Raw genomic sequence first — 10,315 nt, 5'->3', positions numbered from 1 at the left:
GAGTAAATGCGGAGCTAGTAGATTTTGTAAATGCTTGGAAGAAACTACTCTAAATATCTAGATCTTGAAATATTTTGTAAACCAAATCAAAGCAAATATTCATATAAAAATCATGATATTTAAATTGGAACATGTACACAACAAAGCTACTTTGCTTTTTAAAAAAGGAAAGAAAAGAGGGCAAAAATCTTTCAAACTTCAATTAAAAGTCTTGCTGTATAACTACCCTTCCAATTCTCCTAAATCAATTAAATCTCCTATCTTTGATTTTATGTTTTGATTCTGTGGACCCACACCTTATAATGGCAGAGGATCTCTTATTTCCTCAACTGAGAATGAACAACAGTGGAAGGAACTGAAGAGTTCAGCATAAAAATTCACTCATAAAGTGTTCCTAAAGGCAGAGAAGAATGGTAAGGAAGATAGAATGGGGACTCAGACAGGAAGAGAGAGAGAGAGACATGGTCTCTTTCAAATTGGGCATTTCTTTTTTTTTTTTTTTTTTCATGTAGACATGTTTATGTACTTCATAATGCATACTTTTTTTAAAGAAAAAAACACTTTTCAAAATAAATTTCAAATTTCAAGTAAAAATTTACTTTCTAGGAATGTGCAATAGTTTTATTCCACATGTCACACACCCTCTGAAACTGAGTAAACCTCCTTCTTACACCTTTGAGAAACGTATGCATAAGCATTCAGGCACGTGTATATGGGATTTTTGCTAGAAGGTAGGTATATTAGAATCTCAAAAATGTCTGTCCTAAAGAATGCAGTGGGAGAGAAAAAGATTTATATGTTGAAGGCATGAACTATTAAAAGATGCAAACATGGGGGCCAAAGAAATGAAAATAGCTATGTGTCTTTAATAGGCTTTCCCTCCTCTCTAGAAACTTCCAGGTATTTCTTGGTGCTTGCAGTTGGATGAGATATTTTCTCCAAGTGCCAGAATGTAGACATTAAAAGTATTATCAATGAAGGCTATTTTTCATTGTTTTTGATTGCTGCAGGAAAATACACAAGCCGATAGCAGAGATTCATTGAAACACCGTTCCCTTCCTCAGGGAGCTGTTATTTCAATAAAAACAATGGAATCAGTTAGCATAGGTAATAAAATAATTATAGTAATTTATTTTGGCTATTAAATGTTGCATCCCCTTAGCTAATCATCCACTTCAAGCTATTATTCAAAGTGTTCTGCTCTTTTTGCCTTTAAGTTAAACATTATGAATTTCTATGCACTGATAAATCTAAATCTAATAAATTCCTGATGTGTTTCCTTGCGCTGTGACTACTGACAACTCTCTCTATCTTGTTAATTCAATGTTACTCAACACCAGTAAAAGATGTTTTCTTGTACAATATAAAAGCAAAGAATTACTTGTTTCCTAACTTTGTACCAAGTTACAAGTGTATTTAGCCTTCATTTCTTTATGACTACAGAACACTCTGTGTTTCTAAACAAAGGCGGTATTTAAGAAGATTTTAATCATGGGCCCTTAGAGAGCTATAGTTTCTAAAATGACCCCAATCATCTCTTGCCAACATGTAGTCCATGAAAGGACACCTTTCAGGATTCAGAAAGCCTCATGTGTGTTTCGCCATCCGTCTGAGTCAAGTTTCTAATTAATTTCAGTTCTGTTCAGTTTCATATTTGTTTCATTTTGCTAAGGTCTAAACCAGGCGTATCAAATCATCTGAAAGGTACAGCAGAGCTGTTTTCCTGTTCTGCAGGTGTGTTGTGTGAATTGTTCAGTGAGAAACTATACTGGATACCTGACTCATTTCAGACCTCAAATCATGAAACAGAAGAAACGACATCAAATGCTTCTCATGGCTATTGTATATTCAGGGTTCAAAACTCAATACATCTTTGTTCTACTATTTGGTGCACTTTAAAGCAACTTTTTAACTGTTAACTTTCTCTGTCCTTCTCACTTATTGTGTACTCACCAAATGAATTAATACAAATTTGTCTTAATTTAAAAAAAATTAATAGTCTTTTAAAAAGACCATTGCTGGAAAACATTGTTCTTTAACCTGAGTTCTAAAAGTAATTTCCAAAATGAAAACATAATGTACCAAAGGACATTATTTATTTGGTTTTAAGCATTGTTTTGAGTTTGTAATGAGTTGCAAGGCACCAAACACCAAACAGTATCTCAAATTCAAATAACATTATGTTCCTAAATAAGAAATTTTTGGAAATGAATGCAAAATATGTTTTTCTAATTTAAATTCAATACACATTTAGCGGTTTTGACTGCACTAAAGATCTCAGTTTCAGACCATCTACTTAATATCTGCAACCTTATTTAAAAGACCTAGAAAATTCTACCAGGAAGTCATTTTTTAAAACAAGTTTGGCATGGCATTGTAGCCAAATGGGACTTTTCAGTGAATATATTTATATCACATACTCTCTGAAATAGATTTATTCTTCTTCCTGAGTTTTATTGGTGGTAAAGGGTATCAGAATACATTGTACTTGGGATTATCTGTAATTCACTATAGCAGGAAAGAAAGCATCATTTAGGTTTTGGATAATTATACTTTTTCAAACTGGCTACAGAGTCACCTGTGCACTCCTGCACACTGTTTTCTTTACAAGAACATCATTAGTTCATGTTGATGGAAACCCTTTGAACAGCATTAGTTACTGGCCTTCCAAAAGTTATCCTCATTAGGGTTTTGTTTTCAATTATATTTAATCAAATTCTTTCTTAAAAATAGAGGGATTTAAATGGTAATTAATTGTATCTTTGTTGAAGGATAATTTGAGGATGATTTTTTTTTCAGGTTTATACCTGTACAAGTAAAATAATTAAGCATTCATTCAGAAAGGTCACTGGCAGGAAGAATGAGGTGGGACAGGTTATTATACCAGCCATGGTGGGGGTGATGGAGTCTCTGGATGTGGGGCAAGAGGCCATATGTATACATCTTCCCATTAGACATAAAACCACTCCTCTAAACTGGCACAGGAGCTCGGAGTGAGACTTTCTTCTAAACACAATTAAGTTCATGACCTTCCTTCCATAATACTTCCTTAAAAGTATTATGTCAGTTTCCTTTGTCTTATTATCCCTCTGGTCCCTTTTGGATAGGTTTGGTGATAGTTATTAACCATATCAGAAAATATTATAATATACTGATAGTGGTTTACAAATAATGATTTTCTCAGCCTGTGTATCTATTCTACAAGAAAAGTCTTTTCTTAAAGTTTTATGGACTCAGTTTCGAAATTAGAATTGGTTTATTGGAAAAACCATCTAAATTAGTTTCTTTTGTTTAAAAAGTTATGTGTTGAATAGCTGGGAGTCTGGAAGTGATTTCACAAAGAAAATAAAACGTATTGTGATGAATTTAAGTAGTACAAAGAATACAAAAAGCTTTGCATGTAAATTGACTTTATAAATTAGATACCATAAGCTGGTAATAGAATATAGTAATACCCATGGATAAATTACAGTCAACATAAAATTTGAGCTCTTTGAAGATACAGCCAAATCTGTTCTCTTAGAAGTAATAGAAATTTTCTGCCAGTGATGGACTTAACACAGTGGATAACCTTTTTATTAGACAATTCTGTGTTTCAGTCCACAGGATATTCAGTATATATATTTGTTGTACTTTTTTATATGTCAGTGACCCCCATTTCATAAAATTTAAGTCACACTGAGGTTTTAAACATCCAAAGAAAACCAAACGATGAGACATTGAAAAGTATGTAATATTTTTTTTCTTTCTTTCAAAAAGGAACTCATTGCTCAAATCTCCACCTAAACATGAAAAAAAAATCATTGAAAAACCTGGGTGATAATTACCCGTGCCTTGGTTGTTTTCAATAAAGTGCTTTTGTGTCTTTGTAGCATTTAAAGTTCTAATCCACTTGGTACAATACACCAGGAAACGAGACAAGGAAAGTAAAACTATACTAATCCACTGAACAATGTTAAAAAAAGAAAAAAAAAAGGAAAAGAAAAAGGTATTACTCTAAGTTGGGCTTTATTACCATCACAATCAATAGAAACAAATTTGTAGTCACAGTTCACCTTAAGTGACACTAATTAAAAAGAAAATGGTGTGTAATTAATGTGTAATTAAATTGCAATTCCTAATTAGTTTATTTGGGCTATTAGCAACTTACTATTTAGGCTTTCAAGTGAATCTCATAGACTTTGTGAGAGTTTGGCGTGAAATACGTTAAAATTGCATAAAGAGTTATTTGTTCCCTTAGAGAACAGACCCCATATTAATGACTAAAAATGTGAAAGGATGAATTATAACTTAAACTAGAACATTAAAGAAACAGGTCCATATAAAGGTAAAATGAGCAGCTTGCTACAGATGGATGATCTCCACCTTTGTCCAGAAGCAAAGAGAGGTGGGAAGATTTTTATACTGACCATTTCATAAAGAGGATGTAGAATGCATATGTGGGAGTTTGAAGTAGTAGATTTTAAGGCTGCTCAAATCATAAGCTGCTCTTATTGTACGCTTCTAATGCCTATCACAGGGATACAGGTATTGGACTGAGAGCTCCCAGGAACTTCCTGAAGTTATAAATGAACATGTTTTTCTCCATCTCTAACATAAAACAAGTGGTCTGTTTCTACTATCTTTATTGAAAAGAGAGCTAGAAAAGCAGACAGAGAAGATTTCAAATATAACCATTTTATGTGTGAAGGGTAAAAATTTGCTCCCAAGATGTAGACTCTCTATTCACCTCACAGATTGTTTCTTTTGCTGAGAGTCCATCCCATTTATTGATTTTTGGTTTTAATTCTCACGCTATAGGAGTCATATTAAGGAAGTTGGGGCCTAATCCCACATGATGAAGATTAGGGCCTACTTTTTCTTCTATTAGACAAAGAGTCTCTGGTTTAATTCCTAGGTCCTTGATCCACTTTGAGTTGAATTTTGTGCATGGTGAGAGATAGGGGTTTAATTTCATTTTGTTGCACATGATTTTCCAGTTTTCCAGCACCACTTGTTGAAGAGGCTATCTTTTCTCCAATGCATGTTTTTGACACCTTTGTCTAATATAAGATAATTGTAATTTTGTGAGTTAGTCTCTGTGTCCTCTATTCTGTACCATTGGTCTACCAAGAACTCGAAAAGCTAAACACCAAACAAACAAATGACCCAATCAATAAATGGGCCAAGAACATGAACAGACCCTTTCAGAAGAGGATATTTAATTAATTAACAAATATATGAAAAAATGTGCATCATCTCTAGCAATTAGAGAAATGCAAATAAAAACTACTCTAAGATACTATCTCACTCCAGCCAGAATGGCAGCTATTATGAAGACAAACAACAATAGTGTTGGTGAGGATGTGGGGAAAAAGGCACACTCATACATTGCTAGTGGGATTGCAAATTGGTGCAGCCAATATGGAAAGCAGTATGGAGATTCCTAGGAAAACTTGGAATGGAACCACCATTTGACCCAGCTATCCCTCTCCTCTGTCTATACCAAAAGAACTTACAAACAGCTACTACAGTGACATAGCCAAAAAAAGTGGCATATGTACACAATGGAATATTACTCAGCAATAAAAAAGAATAAAATCATGGCATTTTCAGGTAAATGGATGCAGTTGGAGAAGATAATGCTAAGTGAAGTTAGCCAATCCCCAAAAAACAAATGGCAGATGTTTTCTCTGATATAAGGTGACTGACTCATAGTCCGGTAGGGAGAGGGAGCATGGGAAGAATAGATGAATTCTAGATAGGGCAGAGGGGTGGGAGGGGAAGAGAGGAGGCAGGGGTTAGCAATGATTGAGGAATGTGATGGACATCATTATCCAAAGTACATGTATGAAGACATGAAAAAAATCAAATATAACCATCTGTCCTTCATTTTACAAACAGGTTCCATATTGCATTCTTATAGTTGTAAAACAGAACAGCAGATGAGCAAGGCTTTGTTCATTATAAAGGATTGCTTATGCAAGACTTTCTGAGGTGGCACAGGGTCTTGGAACAAGGTGTATCAGCTTCCCAATATGACTCTGTAACCCTCTAATCAAAGAGAGCCCCTCAGTGTGTTAACACATTGAGGACCAGCATTTCCTTTGATTAGTTTATTGATCATGTCTGCATGGAAGATGAGATACAGGCTCTGGGTAAGAGAAGTTAATGGAGAGGTACTAGTGGGAAATGGCGGCAAACCCCAGGTCTCCTGGGGAAGAACAGTCCTGCAGTCTTAGGAAGGCTGACAGTGACAGGCTGAAGGGATCCCAAGTGAGGGAAGTGCATATAGGACTCCCGCCTGAGTGGGTGGCATCACAGTTGCTACCATCTCCAGGACATTTCAGTTCTTCTTTTAAGCTTCTTTTGGTGCCAGAAAATTGAGACCAAAACATAAGAAGAAGCACTTTTTGTTTTGGTTGAGTTTTTATTTTGTTTTAGTCTTTTAGTTTTATTTTATCTAGTTGATAACTCCAGGGTAGCAAAAAGGAACTAGAAAGTGGAACCATCTGGGCAGTGGAAAAGACAGGACACTCTGCAGAATTTAGAAAGTAGGACTGAATGGATTGTTACCACAGAGCAAAGGGAGCAACATCACAGAAACGAATGACCTCCCCCACTTGTTTTCTTTACTCCATCTGTCCTAGAGATGCAGTATTCCTAGTCTTGGGTCCTGCATGACCTGAGCTGGGGAGGTCAGAGCCATGTTATCACAACCCATGCTACCACCTGCACAGGCTCTGGGGCAATTCCCTTAGAAAATATGCACATTCTTCTTAAAGAGGGGAAATGGATGTTGGGCAGGAAAAACAACTGGCATATAAACAGGAAACAAAATAAAAACAAGTACACTTGTCTACCAGTAGGAGCAGAAAAATAGGCTTTCAGCATTCATTCCACAATTATTGATTGAGTGTCTGCAGAGTGCCTCACACTCTGCTTGCATTAAACAAGCTTTTCTTCCACACAGCTGCCCATCGAGGACGAATACATTATGAAAAGAGACCCTTGGCTTTTAATGGTCATTTCACATTAAGACAGAATATCTGAATCTTTGTTCACAGTGTTACTTTCCTGCAGTTGCTTCCTTCATTTGAAAATTGTTGTTTGTTTTTGGTAAATAAGTTTTCACATTTAGATGACTGTAAATCACAGAAGGCAGAAGACTTCCATTTCAGGTTCAGCCCTAACATGTTTTCTGGGTTACCAATGTAAGATGCACAATATATTCACACACACGGATCATAATGATAGCATTATGGCAGACACTGGAATATCCATAATCCTACGTTCTTTGCTCTTGATCACTGTTCTTCATTTGCAGTACATAAAAGGATAGGCCAGGCTATGGTTCTAAAAATAAAATTCATTCAAATTAAATGAAGCACAACAGGGAAATTGTTGGAAGGCCACAAAGGTATCTCATGGCAACTAAGGTCAAGAGCTCAGCTGAGTCTCATGATGGACAAACAGGAGACAAGGGGAAAATGCAAATCGCCACCATCTGACATCTAAATGTGCTTCTCCCTTTGCATTCTTTGAGTCTTAGATCAAATGACACGTCAGTGAGAGGGCCTCTGATTTCCCAACTAAAGCCTCTTCTTCCCCACTGTAGCTCTCTGTCTTCTCTATTTTTCTTCAGAAGCCCTGAACATCTTCATCAGTCACGATGAGCTAAGTTATGCTCAGCAAGACATGAACTCAAATATCTTAATGGCTTGTAACAACAAAAGTTTGTTTCTTACACCATACAGCTATCACAGCTCACTGTGCTTCTTTTCCATATAGATATACATATTTTGGTGTACATGTTTGTGCATGTGCACAAAATCAAATTTAAGTTGGATACAGTGGCTGGAACAGGAGAATCATGAGTTCAAAGCCAGCCTCAGCAAAAGTAAGGCTTACTAAGCAACTCAGTGAGACCCTGTCTCTAAATGAAATACAAAATAGGGCTAGGGATGTGGCTCAGGGGTCCAGTGCCCCTGAGTTCAATACCTGGTACCAAAAAAAAAAAAAAATCAAATTTAAGATTGCAGCTTTGGTAACTAAATGTTCCCTCAAACTCTTTCACTGATTCAGGAGTTGTGGCTCAGGAGATAATCTGAATGGAAACCAAAGATCTGTGCATTCCATATATGAAAAAGGGGCTATAGAGAAGCCTCCAAACTCTAGAGCCAGAAAACCCAGGGTTAGCCAAGCATAATTTGTCCTTCTGTCAATGGTCCCCTCTGCCCTCAGCCTTTTTCTTACCAATAGTGTGTGTAGAAAATGGATAAAAACAGAGGGATGAGAGAATCCACATCACAGGACCGATAGAGCACAGGACAGGTGGTGAGATCTTCTCTCCTTTCCACAGGGAGTTTCGTCCCTAAAAGGCCATTCCCTAGATATAGGGAATGGCACTCTAGGTGAATTTCACTTAAAGATCCCTGCTTAAGTAGTTTGCCTGCTGATCTATGTCCAAAACACTCTGAGTGGAGGAGAGAGAATGGGGAAGCCATTTCAGGTAAGAACCTGTTGAACAGTCTACCTATTAGCTTAGTAAGATTGTAAGAGTCCAGTTGGTCAAATAGGCACCAGGGAAATAGCAGGTTGGTTCCCCATCCTGGAGGGCTACAGCAACTCTCCTGGTGGAAGGGGGAGAAGAGGAAGAGATGACTCAAGGGATCATGCTAATGGGACATCTCCCTGGGGTAAGGAATACATATGAAAATACTTTTGAGAGTTGGGTTCAGGATGCCAGCCACACAGAAATGGCTAATAAAATGATGGGGCTTCTGTCTCAGAAATAAAGAAATAAGTTGACTTCTCTTGTTACTCTCATCCTAAACCACTGAAAGCATTTGAACTTTTAGGAAGGAGTAATGGACACTGAACTTTGATTCAGATTGGAGGGTAGGACTTTGAACTAGTAATTTCAAAATAGTAATTTCAAAATTTATCCAGAATGTATTCCAGATAAGACACCAGAAAGGGAGACTTGATCAGAGTTGAAATCATCAACATGCTAAAAAATAAAAGCCAAATCATTTCATCTGGCACACCTACAAATTGCATATTTGTCAATAAGTTTGGTGCCTATAAAATCAAATTATTTCCTTTGCTATAATTAAAACTTTGCCATTTTTTTTTAATGAAAGAGTGTTTTCCTGGTTATTTTATATAAGTGGGAAAACCATGAGAAAATGTTAAAACTTAAGTCCATGCGTACTCAGCCTCAGTCCCATGCAAATGGCTTTTCAAAAGCCATGGAAAGTCCTGTAATTAAAATACCTATTAACTTTGTTAAATCCTGCCTTTCCCCAATTGACCCCATGATCTATTTTTATAACATTGGGAAAACACTTCTTCAGGAACACGAGCTATTTTAGGAAAATAATTTAGTATTTATTGCTTGGTAGATGTTTTTCCACCCTCTGGTCAGTTGCTAAGTTTGTAGCCTTATTCATATTCCCATAGCCTGCAGAGACCAACTATTCATTTTTCTGTGGACAAATTATTTGTCTGTATGACTTTGTTTCCACCCCCTTTACATTTCCTTCATGCATGTTACTTATTTCTATTCAAACCCTGCCTCTTTATTAGACCTATTTTCAATGCTACCTTCTAATCCAGAAAGACTCCACCAATCTAATGAAGAGTCTCCCTTCTTTACATGCACAGCAATTCACAATGCCTTCATTTAATCTAGTTAACGCAAACCACCTTCTGATATTATTACTGATGTTATTTCTAAAAGCATTAGCACAAGTTTACACAGTGATTATTATGAACCAGAGCTTGTGCTCAGTCATTGTCAAAACAACCCTGCAAGCAAGTCATATTATTATTGCCATCTTCCAGACAAGGAAGCTGAAACTTAAACAGAATAAAACCTTTATTAATATCTCAAAGTGAGAACAGGGATGCTAACTCCAGCTCCTCCACAATCCAAACCCATGCTTTGATGCACTATGTGATAATTACTCTGCCACTTTGTGTGCATGGCTTTCCTCCCCACATGATCATCAGCCCTCAGAGGGCAAGGATCATTTTGAGTTCATCCTTATAGACTCCCTGTGCTTAATAAAGTATCCTCCAGATGCCCAGGAAACATGCTTAGAATGAAATCAGAACAGTTTGGCCTCAGCATCTTAAGGTAAGGGGAAGGCATCTCCATGAAAGTCATATCTTTGATTTCAAGGTGCCAGATTCTTTGCAACCTACCTGTCATTTCCTCTTTGTAAGTCATTATGATGTCACCTAAGATCCTCTTGGTTACAATGCCTAACATGACATGACTAGCGCAACATGAGCACATAAGCCCTGGAGAACTGAAGAGCAGTAGGTT

This window comes from Marmota flaviventris, chromosome 5 (assembly GCF_047511675.1).
Source record: "Marmota flaviventris isolate mMarFla1 chromosome 5, mMarFla1.hap1, whole genome shotgun sequence".
Classification (NCBI taxonomy): Eukaryota; Metazoa; Chordata; class Mammalia; order Rodentia; family Sciuridae; genus Marmota; species Marmota flaviventris.
This window is presented reverse-complemented; position numbering follows the sequence as displayed.